General features: G+C 30.5%; 1 long non-coding RNA gene across 1 annotated transcript; it reads right to left on the reverse strand.

Annotated features, from left to right (window-relative positions):
• Window positions 1–206: 206 nt before the first annotated feature.
• LOC139855723 (uncharacterized) lies at window positions 207–1,548 on the reverse strand. The gene is made up of 2 exons (XR_011761535.1): window positions 1,152–1,548; window positions 207–435 (listed from the first exon to the last, which is right to left on the reverse strand). It is a non-coding gene; the product is annotated as an uncharacterized lncRNA (long non-coding RNA).
• Window positions 1,549–19,418: the final 17,870 nt, after the last annotated feature.

The raw sequence follows: 19,418 nt of genomic DNA on the forward strand, positions 1-19,418 counted from the left end.
GTAAATATAAATTTAAAAATATTATGTGAATATAAATATAAATATGATATTATCGATCCATATTCAATTCATTGTCAAACCCGACCCCTGCGATTTTCCACCATGATAATACATGTTTCATTCATAGTCTAGACATGAATTGTAACATAAAAATAAAACATAAAATATAGTGATTATTGGGAATTTAAATCACTTGTAAGCTTCAATATTCCAATTTCTCTACCTCATAAAATAAAAAGATTACAAAGTAATACAATAATTCAAGCTGTTCATAATATTAATATTAATTAAAATTATATTTCACATTAATTTTTAATTAATATACAAAGGTAAATATAAACCCCAAAGGTGAATCAATAACCATAACCAAATCATCGTCAAAATACGAAAGGTGTTGGAGAGAATGCTTGAAATGCCATTGGATAGCCAAATTTTCTGCAATTAGGCAACACATAAATAATTGTGATTTGTGATGCATAAAAAAGAAAATTTCTTCAAATGAACAAACAAAGGGAATTTTATTTACACACATTGAATTTTGATATTATATTGACTTTTCTAACGATCCTTGAATCTCTCATTAAGATATACAAAAATCAACCTTGAAGGTACTCATTATTTATTTAATTTGAATGATGATTTCAGAGTTAACGATAGTTTTAAAAAATCTATAAAATTTATATTGGTTCTTTAAAATAATACACCGTATTAATTAAACAGCAAAAAAAAAAAAAAAAAAAACACAAAACGGGCTTTTGATCTGAATCTCCAATTTGTATTCTTTGACTTGATAATAATAGTGATATAAAAGAGTATTACGTAGTAGTAAATAGTAGTAGTCCTTTCATCTCAAAATAACTCTTTAGTTTTAATTTTTGAAAGTTTTTATTTTTTATCATTGATTATAAATATTTTTGTTTGTGTTATATAATATTTGATACATTTTTAAAAAATGCACATGATTTTTAACATTTTGATTGGTATAACTTTCACTTTCAATATATATATTATATTACACAAATAAAAATTATTAAAGTTAAATATGAAAATTGACTTTCAAAAATCTAAATAAAACAGTTATTTAACTTCAAAATGAAACAATTATTTTGAAGAGGGAGATTACCAATAATAATAATAAGTACATTAACTACCTGGAATTAAATGAACCATGAGAATCATATCGATTATTTCCCGCCACTTTACTTTTAACCAACGGCCTTTCATCCGATCTTAACCCACTCCTTAATTCACTAGTCTCTCTTCGAACATCCCTATCCTCTGCAATCGATGTAAGCACTGGCCTCCAATATTTTCTAGCCTTACCTTGCCGCACACGCTTCCTACCACGATTAGGATTTTCGATCGCAACAGTCTCTTCCACAACAGGTGTAGAACCAAAACAGTAACCGAGTTCTAGAAAATAAGACTTCATGGATCAAACAATGTCTTTGCAACCCAGGTTCGGTTGCAGAGAGCGTATACAAAAAGTCAAGTAATTCACAGTGATTACTAAATTTGTGTGGTTTTATAATAAAAAGAGAATAGTGTAACACGAGGCTTGCGTGACAAACGTGAAACAGACTAATTACCTTTTATATTTGTTATAACTACTTGTTCCAGAGTTATAATTGTTATGCACAGGATAGACATGTTTTACATGGTTGTAAGTTATGCAGGATATTTTGTACATGGCGAAAGATTGAAAATCCTTTAAATCTATTTTATGGTCTTTTAAACTTAATAAAATAAATTCGGTATCCACTACGGACTTGTGGAGTATATGTTAGTAGTGTGTATGACATAAGCGTTTGTGGTTGAAAGTTGCAAATGGAACGAATGTCTTTTTTTTTTTTTTTTTTTTTTTTTGTTTTTTTTGTTTTTTTTGTAAGTTTTTGATACAAGAGTTGAAACTTGAAAGGAAGCTTATAGTTGTGAATTAAAATAAACTGAGACAAATATAAAATTTAAATTAACGCAATAATACTTTCTTAATAATTTTTTTTTTTTTGTATGCTTTTTAATTCTTTAAGCTAGTTTGAAGAGCTTATATTGTAAAAAGCTAATTAATTATTTCTATAAACTCTACTTTTCATTATCTACGAAGTAACAAACAAAATTTATGATTAACTCCTTTGTGCTACCTTACTAAACTTATGAGCTTAGAGTCATATAATATCTCGTAAGCTCATGTCAACTGTCGTCCAAATACACCCTATATGTCCTAAAATATCTACTCCGTATTGTTTAGGACCACGAACCATTATCGACAAGGCATACACATTTCCGGTGACAATATCTATTTGAGCTTTGGCACATGTATTGTCGACATCAAAATCAAAATTTCAAAATTAAGAATTATAAGACACCAATTAAATGTAGTGATATAATTCATGTAAATTTGACAGGGAAAGAAAGATACAGATCGATGTGCTTGTGGTGCATGCCATGCTACTGAGGGAAATGGTAAAGCATGCACACCACAAAAGGAAGCAGTAATTAATATATAGGTCTCTATCTCAAGTCTTAATTTGGGTCGATATTTAATGGCTATCTATTTTCTCACATACTCGCACAAAGTTTCAATATATCAATATAATTATCGAGATAAACTTAAATGAATGAATTTCATAGCATTCGAATTGAATTATAGTTTCATGGTAATCCATTGGGCATTTGGAGTTTGGACCAAGTGAATGTTAAGTGTCCAAAATTTGGGCCTGGCTATATTTGATCATATACTTGGGCCTAATATCCGATTAATAAGCCCATACGCCCTAGGATAGTAGGATTATTAGTGAATAGATGTTTTCATCTAAAGGATCATGTGTAGGTTTTCGTCCCTATTTTTTTTTTTTTTTTTTAACAATAATGTTGGCATTGAATCTTCTCATTTGTCACCCACACACCCGTTAGGAAGAAACTCCTCGCATTTATCACGCACACTTACCGTATAGGTTCTGTTACAAACCTTATTACATATATGTTGAAATTGAGGACTATTAACTAGTTTATACTACTTGTATCTCTTCAATCGATTTAGCTTTATTTTTTATTTTTTTGACAAAAAAAACGAAAATTTATAACAATTCTTTATCTCGGGAAGAGAGAAAGAAAACAAGATACAAATAGAAACAGAAAACAAATCCTAACAACAAAACCCAAGCAAACGCTAACTAAACCCGAGTCTCGTCGAAAACTAACTGTTAGACATATTAGTTAGGCTCAAGTCCAATATGTGGGCTTGGGTCCATTAGGTTTTAGATGTGATTTAGGGTTCGTGTACTCTATAAATATCGTCTACTATTATCAATAATATTCACGAGATTACATTCTCTTATATGGTATCAGAAGTTCAGGTTAAATGTAAATTGTTCTAAAAAATATCATCCTCCTCCGATCACCAACTAATAATTAGTGATTCGGAGGGATCCCTCTCCATCAATATTCTTATTAATATCCTACCACGTCTCCATCAATTTTTTGTTTTATTATGTATAATTTGCTCTTCACCTCTTACGCAACAAAAGAGTTATGCACCTACAAACATGCAACAAAAAAAAGGGGTTATGCACCTCCCCACTAAAAGAAACGGCCAATCACGAGTCGATCTTCATAATCTTTTCTTCTTCTATTATCCTATCAACAAATGTTCTCTAGGGTTTGTCTATGTTCGTCCGCCGAAAAAAAATAATAAGTCAAACACCCCCTTCTTTTTCTCTGTTTCGAAACAAACCAAAATGAAAAATAGAAGTGTCTGAGTTTATTGTTATATTGACTTCGAAGGGAAGAAATAAAAAGGCAGCCGCATCTTTTTATGTTTTATTTTTTCTTATCATATTCTTTCGTGTTCTTATATTCCTTGTTATTTTTATTATTCTTTTATCGGCGTGGTGATGAGCCGCCTAGTCTGACTAGATTCCAAACTCCGAAAAAAGAGGAATACTGTAACACCCCAGCTTAACATGACCACAATATTGTCCGCTTTCCCCGCAGGCGCACGGCTTTTTCTTGGCGACCACACACGAGAATCACTTTCCCAGGAGGTCACCCATCCTGGTAGTGCTCTTGCCCGAGCACGCTTAACTGCAGCGTACTCACACATCTGCTCTACATGTGGTCCCAAAACGCGTTGTGTCATTTAAGCGTGAGTATTACATTATAATCCAATGATCACTCATGTTCGTGGGCAATGTGGGATTTGCCTAGGGTGTTACATTCACCCCCCCCCCCCTCAGGGACTCATCGTTCTCGATGAGGTTTGCCCCACCACCCCCAACGGCACATGAGTGGCTCTGATACCATTCTGTAACACCCCAGCTTAACATGACCACAATATTGTCCGCTTTCCCCGCAGGCGCACAGCTTTTTCTTGGCGACCACACACGAGAATCACTTTCCCAGGAGGTCACCCATCCTGGTAGTGCTCTTTGCCCGAGCACGCTTAACTGCAGCGTATGTAGTGACCCGAACTTTTCCATGTTTATATATATTAATTGAGATTGATATTTACATGATTAAATGTTTCCAACATGTTAAGCAATCAAACTTGTTAAGACTTGATTAATTGAAATATATTTCATATAGACAATTGACCATCCAAGTTGACCGGCGATTCACGAACGTTAAAACTTGTAAAAACGACATGACGATATATATATGGATATACATATGGTTAACATGAGATTATGATAAGTAAGTATCTCCATAAGTATATTAACAATGAGTTATATACATATAAACAAGACTACTAACTTAAGGATTTCGAAACGAGACATATATGTAACGATTATCGTTGTAACGACATTTAAATGTATATATATCATATTAAGATATATTAATATATCATAATATCATGATAATATAATAATTTAACATCTCATTAGATATAATAAATAATGGGTTAACAGCATTAATTGAGATCGTTAACTTAAAGGTTTCAAAACAACACTTACATGTAACGACTAACGATGACTTAACGACTCAGTTAAAATGTATATACATGTAGTGTATTTAGATGTATTAAAATACTTTTGGAAGACTTCAAGACATATATCAAAATACTCATACTTAACGAAAATGGTTAAAGTTACTTTCACATTCTTTTCTTTCATCAAGAATTCTAGTCGTATTTTTACCCGTATTATACACAGCTTCAAAACGTACTTACTATGGGTATATACCAATAGGAACTAGCATGGAATTCCACTCTTGATTATGTCATGTATGACTAATCAATTTTAACTTCTACCAAGAGCTAGTCAACTAACTAGAACTCCTTTTAACCCCACTCACCACTCACCAATTACCACTCATCATTCACTCCATTTCACTTCCAATTCTCTTTCTAATTCTCTCTCAACACACCCACACTATTATGAACGTATTTTTCCAGTATTTAATCATCATCTTCATCAAAAATCACTTCAAGAATCAAGCTATAATCATCATAGGAAGAACACTTCAAGAACACTCTAAAAATCCCTTCAAGTTTACTAATTTACTTCCAAGCTTTCTAATCCATTCCAAGTAATCATCTAAGATCAAGAAACCTTTGTTATATACAGTAGGTTATCTTTCTTATTCAAGGTAATATTCATATTCAAACTTTGATTCAATTTCTATAACTATAAACTATCTTAATTCGAGTAAAAATCTTACTTGAACTTGTTTTTGTGTCATGATCCTACTTCAAGAACTTTCAAGCCATCCAAGATCCTTTCAAGCTAGATCATTTCTTGTCACTTCCAGTAGGTTTACCTACTAAACTTGAGGTAGTAATGATGTTCATAACATCATTCGATTCATATATATAAAACTATCTTATTCGAAGGTTTAAACTCGTAATCACTAGAACATAGTTTAGTTAATTCTAAACTTGCTCGCAAACAAAAGTTAATCCTTCTAACTTGACTTTTAAAATTAACTAAACACATGTTCTATATCTATATGATATGCTAACTTAATGATTTAAAACCTGGAAACACGAAAAACACCGTAAAACCGGATTTACGCCGTCATAGTAACACCGCGGGCTGTTTTGGTTTAGTTAATTAAAAACTATGATAAACTTTGATTTAAAAGTTGTTATTCTGAGAAAATGATTTTTATTATGAACATGAAACTATATCCAAAAATTATGGTTAAACTCAAAGTGGAAGTATGTTTTCTAAAATGGTCATCTAGACGTCGTTCTTTCGACTGAAATGACTACCTTTACAAAAAACGACTTGTAACTTATTTTTCCGACTATAAACCTATACTTTTCTGTTTAGATTCATAAAATAGAGTTCAATATGAAACCATAGCAATTTGATTCACTCAAAACGGATTTAAAATGAAGAAGTTATGGGTAAAACAAGATTGGATAATTTTTCTCATTTTAGCTACGTGAAAATTGGTAACAAATCTATTCCAACCATAACTTAATCAACTTGTATTGTATATTATGTAATCTTGAGATACCATAGACACGTATACAATGTTTCGACCTATCATTTCGACACATCTATATATATTTCGGAACAACCATAGACACTCTATATGTGAATGTTGGAGTTAGCTATACAGGGTTGAGGTTGATTCCAAAATATATATAGTTTGAGTTGTGATCAATACTGAGATACGTATACACTGGGTCGTGGATTGATTCAAGATAATATTTATCGATTTATTTCTGTACATCTAACTGTGGACAACTAGTTGTAGGTTACTAACGAGGACAGCTGACTTAATAAACTTAAAACATCAAAATATATTAAAAGTGTTGTAAATATATTTTAAACATACTTTGATATATATGTATATATTGTTATAGGTTCGTGAATCAACCAGTGGCCAAGTCTTACTTCCCGACGAAGTAAAAATCTGTGAAAGTGAGTTATAGTCCCACTTTTAAAATCTAATATTTTTGGGATGAGAATACATGCAGGTTTTATAAATGATTTACAAAATAGACACAAGTACGTGAAACTACATTCTATGGTTGAATTATCGAAATCGAATATGCCCCTTTTTATTAAGTCTGGTAATCTAAGAATTAGGGAACAGACACCCTAATTGACGCGAATCCTAAAGATAGATCTATTGGGCCTAACAAACCCCATCCAAAGTACCGGATGCTTTAGTACTTCGAAATTTATATCATATCCGAAGGGTGTCCCGGAATGATGGGGATATTCTTAAAAATGCATCTTGTTATTGTCGGTTACCAGGTGTTCACCATATGAATGATTTTTATCTCTATGTATGGGATGTGTATTGAAATATGAAATCTTGTGGTCTATTATTACGATTTGATATATATAGGTTAAACCTATAACTCACCAACATTTTTGTTGACGTTTAAAGCATGTTTATTCTCAGGTGAATATTAAGAGCTTCCGCTGTTGCATACTAAAATAAGGACAAGATTTGGAGTCCATGTTTGTATGATATTGTGTAAAAACTGCATTCAAGAAACTGATTTTGATGTAACATATTTGTATTGTAAACCATTATGTAATGGTCGTGTGTAAACAGGATATTTTAGATTATCATTATTTGATAATCTACGTAAAGCTTTTTAAACCTTTATAAAGGTTATGGTGTTTTAAAAATGAATGCAGTCTTTGAAAAACGTCTCATATAGAGGTCAAAACCTCGCAACGAAATCAATTAATATGGAACGTTTTTAATCAATAAGAACGGGACATTTCAGTTGGTATCCGAGCGTTGGTCTTAGAGAACCAGAATTTTGCATTAGTGTGTCTTATCGAGTTTGTTAGGATGCATTAGTGAGTCTGGACTTCGACCGTGTTTACTTGAAAAATGATTGCTTAACAAATTTTGTTGGAAACTATATATTTTTAACATGTGAATATTATGTGATATATTAATCTCTTAACGCGTTTGATATTATGTGATAGATGTCTACCTCTAGAACAAGTCCCATTGACTCACCTAATAATAATGAAGAGTCAAATGTAAATTGGAATGATTCGTAGACTGATTCACAAGTTCCCGAAGAGGAACCGGAAGAAGAGTCGGAACCAGAAGAAGAATCGGAACCGGAAGAAGAATCGGAACCAGATGAAGAAATAGAACCGGTGGGGGAAATAATAAAATGGTTAAGTAAAAGAAAATCCTCAACCAACCGACCAAGGTTAATTATGGTCAATGGTGTTTCCGCTAAGGAAGTAAAATATTGGGAGGATTACCAATTCTCCGATGAATCGGATTCTGACGAGAATTCCGATGATGTTTGAAAGGACCCGTTCATATACATTATAAACGATTCACAATAGTTGATTACATTGCGAGGTATTTTGACCTCTATATGATACATTTTACAAACATTGCATTCGTTTTTAAAAGACAAACTTTCTTTACAACGAAAGTTGACAGAATGCACACCATTTCATAATACATCCAACTATAATTGACATAATAATAATCTTGATGAACTCAATGACTCGAATGCAACGTCTTTCAAAATATGCCATGAATGACTCCAAGTAATATCCTTAAAATGAGCTAATGCACAGCGGAAGATTTCTTTAATACCTGAGAATAAACATGCTTTAAAGTGTCAACCAAAAGGTTGGTGAGTTCATAGGTTTATCATAATAATCATTTCAATATATTAATAGACCACAAGATTTCCGTTTATAAATATATGTACACTCGCAAGTGTATAAAAGTATTCTATAAGTTGTAGGCACCCGGTAACAAGCCTTAACGTTCATGTTTTACCCTCTGAAGTACACCAGATCAGGTGTGTTTAAAATAACCTCGAAGTACTAAAGCATCCCATAGTCAGGATGGGGTTTGTCAGGCCCAATAGATCTATCTTTAGGATTCGCGCCTACCGTACATAGACAAGTAGTTTAATGTTACCAAGCTAAGGATATATTTCTGGTTTAAACCCACGTAGAATTAGTTTTAGTACTTGTGCCTATTTCGTAAAATATTTATAAAAACAGCGCATGTATTCTCAGTCCCAAAAATATATATAAAAGGGAGCAAATGAAACTCACCATACTGTATTTCGTAGTAAAAATACATATAACGTCATTTAACAAGTACAAGGTTGGCCTCGGATTCACGAACCTATATTAATTATATATATTTATATGCTGGTCAATATTTGTCTAACAATTTTTGGTCAAGTCATAGTGTACCACAATCCTAATGCTCGAGACTAATATGCAAAAGTCAACTTGACCCAAAATGACTTCTAAAATTTATACGTGTTTATTATATAACTTAGCTATAGTCGTTTTATATATTTAAATATATTTATTAGATTTTATAATAATAAAAGTCATTTATTAATAAAAATTTATATTAACGTTTATATATGATAAAATATACTTTTATATATCTTAAGTAGTAAAATTTATAAAGTTCACTTAATATCGTAAAACTATAGTGGTAAGTATTATTAATGTAATTATATTACGCGTGGTGAAAAATATCTTTGTATCCCCTATTTATTTGATAAAATAATATTGATCATAATAATAATAAGTAAAATTTGTATTATTTTATAATAATAATTATTATTATTCTATTAAAAAAATAACAATATTTATATTTACTAAAAATGTTATTATGATAAAATGATAATACTAACATAATAGTAATAATGATATTTTATAATAACAATGATATTTCTATTAAAATAATAACGACGATAGTAATAATAATCATTTTAACAATAATACTAAAATTCAGTGGACTATAACTTCAAATCCGTTCATCGAAACCATTCGATATCTAAATGAAAAGTTCTTAATTTTTCGCTAGCTTTCCAATGACATGCATATCATATACCCTATCTCAGTAGCATATGTATCTAATTCAGGATTCAACAAACCTATCTAAGGACAATATCGAATGTACAAGCATGCATAATCCTATATACTCGAGCACTAGCCAGGGATACACTATTGATATATAGAAGTTAAGTTATGAGTGCTCACGTATCAATATTGAGATTCAATATTGCAGGAAAGTACGTAGACGCAACTGAGATGATAAAAACTAGATTGACCTCACGAGCATACCCATGAACCATACCCATCACCTCCATAGCTATAACCCATAATTTCCTTAGCTTCGACTCATTCAAAAAACTATTTTGAAATCACTCGGACATCACTCCGTCGTAATATTTTATGTATACTAATAATATCTTGAAATAATATAGAGCAAATATATATATATATGTAAATCGATTGAGAGTGTTTAGAGAAATATATTTTCAAGTTTCTATGAAATAATGAAACCTATTGAATTCTATTTATAATAGATTTTTGAATTATTAAAGTGAATTATTAAAGTATGAATTATTAAAGTGAATTATTAAAGTATGAATTATTAAAGTGAATTATTAAAGTATGAATTATTAAAGTGAATTATTAAAGTATGAATTATTAAAGTAAATTATTAAAGTATGAATTATTAAAGTGAATTATTAAAGTATGAATTATTAAAGTGAATTATTAAAGTATGAATTATTAAAGTGAATTATTAAAGTATGAATTATTAAAGTAAATTATTAAAGTTAAAGTAAAGGTAAAGTAAAGTAAAGGTAAAGTAAAGTAAAGGTAAAGTTAAAGTATAGTAAAAATATAAAAACTATGTATGTATAATACGTGTATAAATATATATATAATATTAATTTAAATCGTTATATATATTTAATGAAATAAAATATAAATATCGTTATATTTATTATACTGGTTAAGTAATGAGTTGTCAAAAGTGATTCTAGATATTTATAAAAGTTATATACGTTTTAATAATAAAGTTCTTTTTAAACTGAAAACGTTTTTGTACGTTTGAAAATAGATTAATAGAATATTATGGAAACCAATTCTCCAATAGCTTTTGTCTAACTTTCGTAAATGACACTTTTTATTTTTATTTATAAATAGCTTTACAAATTATTCCGAATATCGTTAAGAGGAATATATTTCTCAAATCATAGTGGACCTCTCAACAGAGACTTGTAATCATAATTCAATGTTTCTGATAATTCAATCATTTAATATATATTTTTTTTTAATTTCGTCGATAATCATATTGAAACAAATACATTCATATAAAGCATTATACTTTTAAATACTTTATTGACATTTTCAATTTATAACATATACACATATACATACATATTCATATATGTTCATTTAATGGTTCGTGAATCATTGGAATTTGGTCGAGGTTTAAATGAATGTATAAACATAGTTTAAAATCCTTGAGATTTAACTTAACAAACATTGCTTATCGTGTCAGAATAATATAAAGATAAAGTTTAAATTTAGTCGAAAATTTCCGGGTCGTCACAGTACCTACCCGTTAAAGAAATTTCGTCCCCGAAATTTGATAGAGGTCGTTATGGCTAACAATGAGAATGTTATTATGACGATTATGAAGTTTTATCATGTCTAAGAAATATGGATAAAATAATTCGATTACTCAAAGCGTATGAGGGAAGTTATCGTAAATGAAGGAAATAAGATTATAGTGATTCGTCATATCTTTTGACGTCATCACAATTGATCTCCGAATTTAAAGAAAATCTTTGTAATCTATGTTGGATTTGATGCTTCGGTGATTAAGGAGATTATGATTCTCTTCGAATTAATACGATAATCCATCTTGATTTCTCTGTCGGGTATTTCACTATAAATCCACCTCCTTCGTGTCCTTACAACTCACACCTTCTATTCTTTCTCCCTCAACTCATATTTTAAAGTATTTGTCAATATGCTTCATCCAGTACTGATTCTCGATATACTCCTCACTTTCATATCTGTCATTCTTCTTTTTCATCTGCCTCCGGAAGAATCTATTTACTTCTACTATATTCTCGGTTTTATAGTGTTTTTAGTTCTTCCGTGTCTTTATATTGCTATATGCATCGATATATACGGTTTATAATTTTTGGGTGGTTGTTGGGTTTTATATCTTCCCTTATATTTCAAAGCCCCTGCTTTTGTCTTCTATAATCATTGACATCCAAGTTAATGCTCCCTTCTATTTGCTGCGATTTATACTCCAATTTCTATTTTGGAGTTTTGTCCTTTCGTTTCTTCTTCTTGCGATTAAGCAACGTTTGTAATGGTCCAGTATTCGCAGATATGAATTTCAGAATGAACATAGTTAATATTCTAAGAAGGAAATGGTAATGGCACGATCTTGATTTCTTAATTTACCAGAATACCCTGAAAAGACCGAATCATCAAGAAAATATATTCTTGATATTTTTAGAGATTAAATAGAATACAAGATTCGTGTAACATGGAACATGATGACGGCATGGTCTGTGAATAGTCATGTCCCATTAGAAACTCAGCATGACTTACTGTAATATAATCACGTTGATCAAGTGTCATTATATTATACTAACTCATGCTTCAGTTCCCAACACTACTTCAAAACATTCATAATTTAAACTCGAAAGTTTATAGAATATAGAAACTAATAGTTTCTTATATGATGTAACACTGATAGCGCAAAGAGATAAATGACTTCAGATAAGATTAGTTGTGAAAATATCTTCAGAAATATCGCGGATATTTATAATGAAAGATATGATAATATCTTAGAATTTCTAATATTGATGGATGATGATGAAGATTTGTCTGTAAAGGTTTAGAATAAAGAGTAAGGTATTCGTTAATGACTTTAGCAGGCACTGAATCATTTGGATTCTTTGAAGACAGATTTAGTCTTTGTGATTTGTCCACAGCCTCCTTCATAGTCTGTTCAATCCGTTTTCCAGTTCCAAACCTTCTCTTTTTCTCAGCTTTACCACCTTACTATTCTTTGTCATCAAACTTTTTACTGTTAAGATCATTTACAGTTTTTGATGCTTCGTCAGCATTTCAAGAACTAGTTTGCAGTTCAGAATATTTTTCAGAACTTCACATTCAAAGTATGTAAGTCCAGGAGATAGACGTTTTACGTACACATATAACTGTTGGCATAGACATGCTGCGAGATTTCAAAATACTGGTTACTGTTTTTCGATGATTCATATGACAATTCTCGTTACAAGATGCGAATGAGTAAATGATGCGATTTCAATAAATATAATGATTTTTTTTTGAAAAGTCAAATATAATTGAAGTTGTTGGTAAGTTTATTACTAAGGTGGCGAGATATGAAAGGCCCCCAGTAACGATGACGAAAGGGCAACGTATCTATCGAGGTTATAATAAGACTAGTCCGACTGAAAAGTTGAAGTTGACTTGCTGGAGCTGTGACAAAACTGTCTACTTTGAAAAGGAATTGAAAAGTCATTTTAGCTAATAAATGCCAAAGGGTCTGACACGGATACGCGTCGAACTATGACTTTGGCTTCGAGAGCTTTTTAGGTACATAAATGTGGGTAATATGTGATTGGATCATCATCTCGATTGTTCATTGTTTGAAGTGTCTTCGAAAACTTCAGAGAGTTTGAACACAGTTTGTAATCGTTAATATACATATGATGTTCTAACATGGTTTTGAAGTCAAAGTATAGCTTTGAAAGATGTAGGAATCTAAGAGTGATGTCTTCTGTTAAATCATGACTTGAATTTTGATTTGTCAAAATCAGAATGCGTAATCAAATTTGGGTGAGAATGGTTGTTTTGATTTCTATACAAGAATGTATATTGTTGTGAGATTTTGAGAGTATAGTTGATGATTTGCTTAATCAGATTCGAAAAATGTAATATATTAATTGTGAATTTATATATCTCTCGGGTATTACCTACCCGTTAAAAAAAAATTCACAATTAATATTTTGTACAACAGAATTTTATTACAGTCTTTATGAAAATATATATGTGCATATTTTCTTCAGATGTAACATAGATTTAATGAGTTAATATTAAATTAAACTCATTTAATTTACGGTTGAAACTAGAACTGAATAATCCCTAAAGACTTTAGAAATTACATAACTTTTACGGAGTATTTATTCAATAAAATTGAAATTATGAATTAATACTTCGTTATTTGTTGGTGTTTGTAACCCTTGCACCATATTCTCTAAAGCCACTACTCGAGCGCGAAGCTCGTTGACTTCTTCTATTACATCGGGGTGATTGTCGGTTCGGACGAGCAGATAAATAAAATCTAGAATTTGATGTAGTATATAATCGTGACGAGATACTCTGAAAATGAGAGAGAAAATGGTGTTTCAGACCGGTTCGCTGGTAAGCTTCAGGTTCATCGCCAAGAGGGCAATGTGGTGGATGGAAGGGATCACCTTCTTCTTGTCTCCAATTATTGAGGAGGCTACGAACCTATCCCCAATTCATTCATAATAGATGATGGCTAATTGGTTGATCCATTCCGGTCACACTGCTTTCGGAGCTTGAGTGAGATTCCATATCGGAATTCGAGGGACTTGAACTAATGACGAATTCCATTTTGTTCGATTGAATAAAGAATTTTTCGATATGAAATGATTTTTCGGCTATAGGGTGGTATTCTAATTACATAGAATATCTATATATATAGCGCAAAAGATTTCGTAGATTACGGAGGAAATTACGGGATATGTCAAGCAAAGTTTACAGTAACAGATACGCTAAGATATGGATTAGCAGATACGCTAAGATATGAATTTTGTCTATACACTATTCATGCAATCAATGCAGTAAGACGTGTCTAGACTAAGAATGATAAGTAGGCAATTTCCGACAAAAATGATAAGCAAAACTTTTGACATGCAGACACGGTCGAAGTCCAGGCTCATTAATGCATCCTAACGACTATCAGTCAGACACACTAATGCAGACCTGGTTCGCTAAGACCACCGCTCTGATACCAACTGAAAGGACCCGTTCATATACATTATAAACGATTCACAATAGTTGATTACATTGCGAGGTATTTTGACCTCTATATGATACATTTTACAAACATTGCATTCGTTTTTAAAAGACAAACTTTCTTTACAACGAAAGTTGACGGAATGCACACCATTTCATAATACATCCAACTATAATTGACATAATAATAATCTTGATGAACTCAATGACTCGAATGCAACGTCTTTCAAAATATGCCATGAATGACTCCAAGTAATATCCTTAAAATGAGCTAATGCACAGCGGAAGATTTCTTTAATACCTGAGAATAAACATGCTTTAAAGTGTCAACCAAAAGGTTGGTGAGTTCATAGGTTTATCATAATAATCATTTCAATATATTAATAGACCACAAGATTTCCGTTTATAAATATATGTACACTCGCAAGTGTATAAAAGTATTCTATAAGTTGTAGGCACCCGGTAACAAGCCTTAACGTTCATGTTTTACCCTCTGAAGTACACCAGATCAGGTGTGTTTAAAATAACCTCGAAGTACTAAAGCATCCCATAGTCAGGATGGGGTTTGTCAGGCCCAATAGATCTATCTTTAGGATTCGCGCCTACCGTACATAGACAAGTAGTTTAATGTTACCAAGCTAAGGATATATTTCTGGTTTAAACCCACGTAGAATTAGTTTTAGTACTTGTGCCTATTTCGTAAAATATTTATAAAAACAGCGCATGTATTCTCAGTCCCAAAAATATATATAAAAGGGAGCAAATGAAACTCACCATACTGTATTTCGTAGTAAAAATACATATAACGTCATTTAACAAGTACAAGGTTGGCCTCGGATTCACGAACCTATATTAATTATATATATTTATATGCTGGTCAATATTTGTCTAACAATTTTTGGTCAAGTCATAGTGTACCACAATCCTAATGCTCGAGACTAATATGCAAAAGTCAACTTGACCCAAAATGACTTCTAAAATTTATACGTGTTTATTATATAACTTAGCTATAGTCGTTTTATATATTTAAATATATTTATTAGATTTTATAATAATAAAAGTCATTTATTAATAAAAATTTATATTAACGTTTATATATGATAAAATATACTTTTATATATCTTAAGTAGTAAAATTTATAAAGTTCACTTAATATCGTAAAACTATAGTGGTACGTATTATTAATGTAATTATATTACGCGTGGTGAAAAATATCTTTGTATCCCCTATTTATTTGATAAAATAATATTGATCATAATAATAATAAGTAAAAGTTGTATTATTTTGTAATAATAATTATTATTATTCTATTAAAAAAATAACAATATTTATATTTACTAAAAATGTTATTATGATAAAATGATAATACTAACATAATAGTAATAATGATATTTTATAATAACAATGATATTTCTATTAAAATAATAACGACGATAGTAATAATAATCATTTTAACAATAATACTAAAATTCAGTTGACTATAACTTCAAATCCGTTCATCGAAACCATTCGATATCTAAATGAAAAGTTCTTAATTTTTCGCTAGCTTTCCAATGACATGCATATCATATACCCTATCTCAGTAGCATATGTATCTAATTCAGGATTCAACAAACCTATCTAAGGACAATATCTAATGTACAAGCATGCATAATCCTATATACTCGAGCACTAGCCAGGGATACACTATTGATATATAGAAGTTAAGTTATGAGTGCTCACGTATCAATATTGAGATTCAATATTGCAGGAAAGTACGTAGACGCAACGGAGATGATAAAAACTAGATTGACCTCACGAGCATACCCATGAACCATACCCATCACCTCCATAGCTATAACCCATAATTTCCTTAGCTTCGACTCATTCAAAAAACTATTTTGAAATCACTCGGACATCACTCCGTCGTAATATTTTATGTATACTAATAATATCTTGAAATAATATAGAGCAAATATATATATATATATATATATGTAAATCGATTGAGAGTGTTTAGAGAAATATATTTTCAAGTTTCTATGAAATAATGAAACCTATTGAATTCTATTTATAATAGATTTTTGAATTATTAAAGTGAATTATTAAAGTATGAATTATTAAAGTGAATTATTAAAGTATGAATTATTAAAGTGAATTATTAAAGTATGAATTATTAAAGTGAATTATTAAAGTATGAATTATTAAAGTAAATTATTAAAGTATGAATTATTAAAGTGAATTATTAAAGTATGAATTATTAAAGTGAATTATTAAAGTATGAATTATTAAAGTGAATTATTAAAGTATGAATTATTAAAGTGAATTATTAAAGTTAAAGTAAAGGTAAAGTAAAGTAAAGGTAAAGTAAAGTAAAGGTAAAGTTAAAGTATAGTAAAAATATAAAAACTATGTATGTATAATACGTGTATAAATATATATATAATATTAATTTAAATCGTTATATATATTTAATGAAATAAAATATAAATATCGTTATATTTATTATACTGGTTAAGTAATGAGTTGTCAAAAGTGATTCTAGATATTTATAAAAGTTATATACGTTTTAATAATAAAGTTCTTTTTAAACTGAAAACGTTTTTGTACGTTTGAAAATAGATTAATAGAATATTATGGAAACCAATTCTCCAATAGCTTTTGTCTAACTTTCGTAAATGACACTTTTTATTTTTATTTATAAATAGCTTTACAAATTATTCCGAATATCGTTAAGAGGAATATATTTCTCAAATCATAGTGGACCTCTCAACAGAGACTTGTAATCATAATTCAATGTTTCTGATAATTCAATCATTTAATATATATATTTTTTTAATTTCGTCGATAATCATATTGAAACAAATACATTCATATAAAGCATTATACTTTTAAATACTTTATTGACATTTTCAATTTATAACATATACACATATACATACATATTCATATATGTTCATTTAATGGTTCGTGAATCATTGGAATTTGGTCGAGGTTTAAATGAATGTATAAACATAGTTTAAAATCCTTGAGATTTAACTTAACAAATATTTCTTATCGTGTCAGAATAATATAAAGATAAAGTTTAAATTTAGTCGAAAATTTCCGGGTCGTCACAATGTTATAGAAATTACCCCAACTGAATTTAAAAAGGCAAAAGAAAATAATAAGGGAAAGGGTATAAAAATAGAGAAATCTAATTCCAACCCCGATGAACTTTATATGTATCGTCAACCCCCGAAGTCCTTAAGTGGTAACAATGACCCGGGAACCTCTAAACCACCAGGTTTTTCTAAACCAATGTGGAAAATTACGGCTCGTATTAGGGGAACATCATATATCCCTAGAAACTTGGAAAAACGAACCAAAACCAAAGAAGAAGAAACAAGCGAGTCGGAATAAGATAGTTGTATTCGTGTGGTGTAATATATGTAATATAGTGTGCTTATGCTTTATGATATATGTAAAAATTGCTTGTATTAATAAGTATTTTTTTTATGAATCTAACTCTTGTCTATTTTACAGTATAAAAACAGAAAATGGATAGACAACCCAATATTTTAAGAGACCTACCCGGAGACATGATTGATGAAATCTTGTCTAGAGTCGGTCAGAATTCTTCGGCACAACTATTTAAGGCGAGATCAGTTTGTAAGACATTCGAAGAACGTTCCAAGAATGCCTTGGTTTATAAAAGGCTTTCGTTCGAAAGATGGGGGATATCACATTGGGAAATCCATAAGTTACGATGTGTTTACTTTGACGCATATATTGCGGGGAACCCAAATGCTATTTTACGCAATGGGTTAAGAAATTATTTTGACTCAATATATCCGAATATTGGACTTCATGATTTAGAAAAAGCGGCTAACATGCAACATAAAAAAGCATGTTATGCTTACGGATTAGTAATGTTCGCTTCTCACCAAAGTGAGAACAAGAACATCGGGCTACAACTATTAAACAAAACGTTCTCACAAGTGACGGAGTCGGTAATTGGGGTAAGAAATGAGGTATTTAGATTGTTACGGGACTGTTGGACATTACGTAACCCTCGTCCCTTTGACGACGTTACAACACGCTGTCTTATCAACGGCCATAACGGTTATGTTCCACAAGACCAAGGATGGGAAGTAATCCTAGTAAAACCAGAATGCATGACTTGTTTCTAGACGTATGAATTACGTGTCTTTATTGCCTTTGCTGAACGACTTGTGTACTAGCTAGAATTATCTTCACAACCATCTTGTATCAAATTTATTGTGTGCTATATTTCATGCTATATGTAAAATAAGCGGTATTGTAAGTTTGTAAAATATTGTGTAAAAGTTTGAACGCGAAATATTATTATAATCAGTTTTTCATATAGAATTGTAGTAGTTGAATTGTATATTAGCTACTAAGTATGAACTTAACGGGTAGGTACTACCCGAATTTAAACTTATAAAACGCTAATATGAAGAAAAAGCTTTTATAAATGAGTTCATATTATGCTACAATATACTATTAACTACTCTTAATATTCTGTATGATTAACTTGTTCCATTTGACTATTTTGAAGGAAATGGCACCGACTACTCGACACACCGTGAATATGAATGAAGAGGAATTCCGTACTTTTCTAGC

The sequence above is a fragment of the Rutidosis leptorrhynchoides genome, chromosome 1 (genome assembly GCF_046630445.1).
Source record: "Rutidosis leptorrhynchoides isolate AG116_Rl617_1_P2 chromosome 1, CSIRO_AGI_Rlap_v1, whole genome shotgun sequence".
NCBI lineage: Eukaryota > Viridiplantae > Streptophyta > Magnoliopsida > Asterales > Asteraceae > Rutidosis > Rutidosis leptorrhynchoides.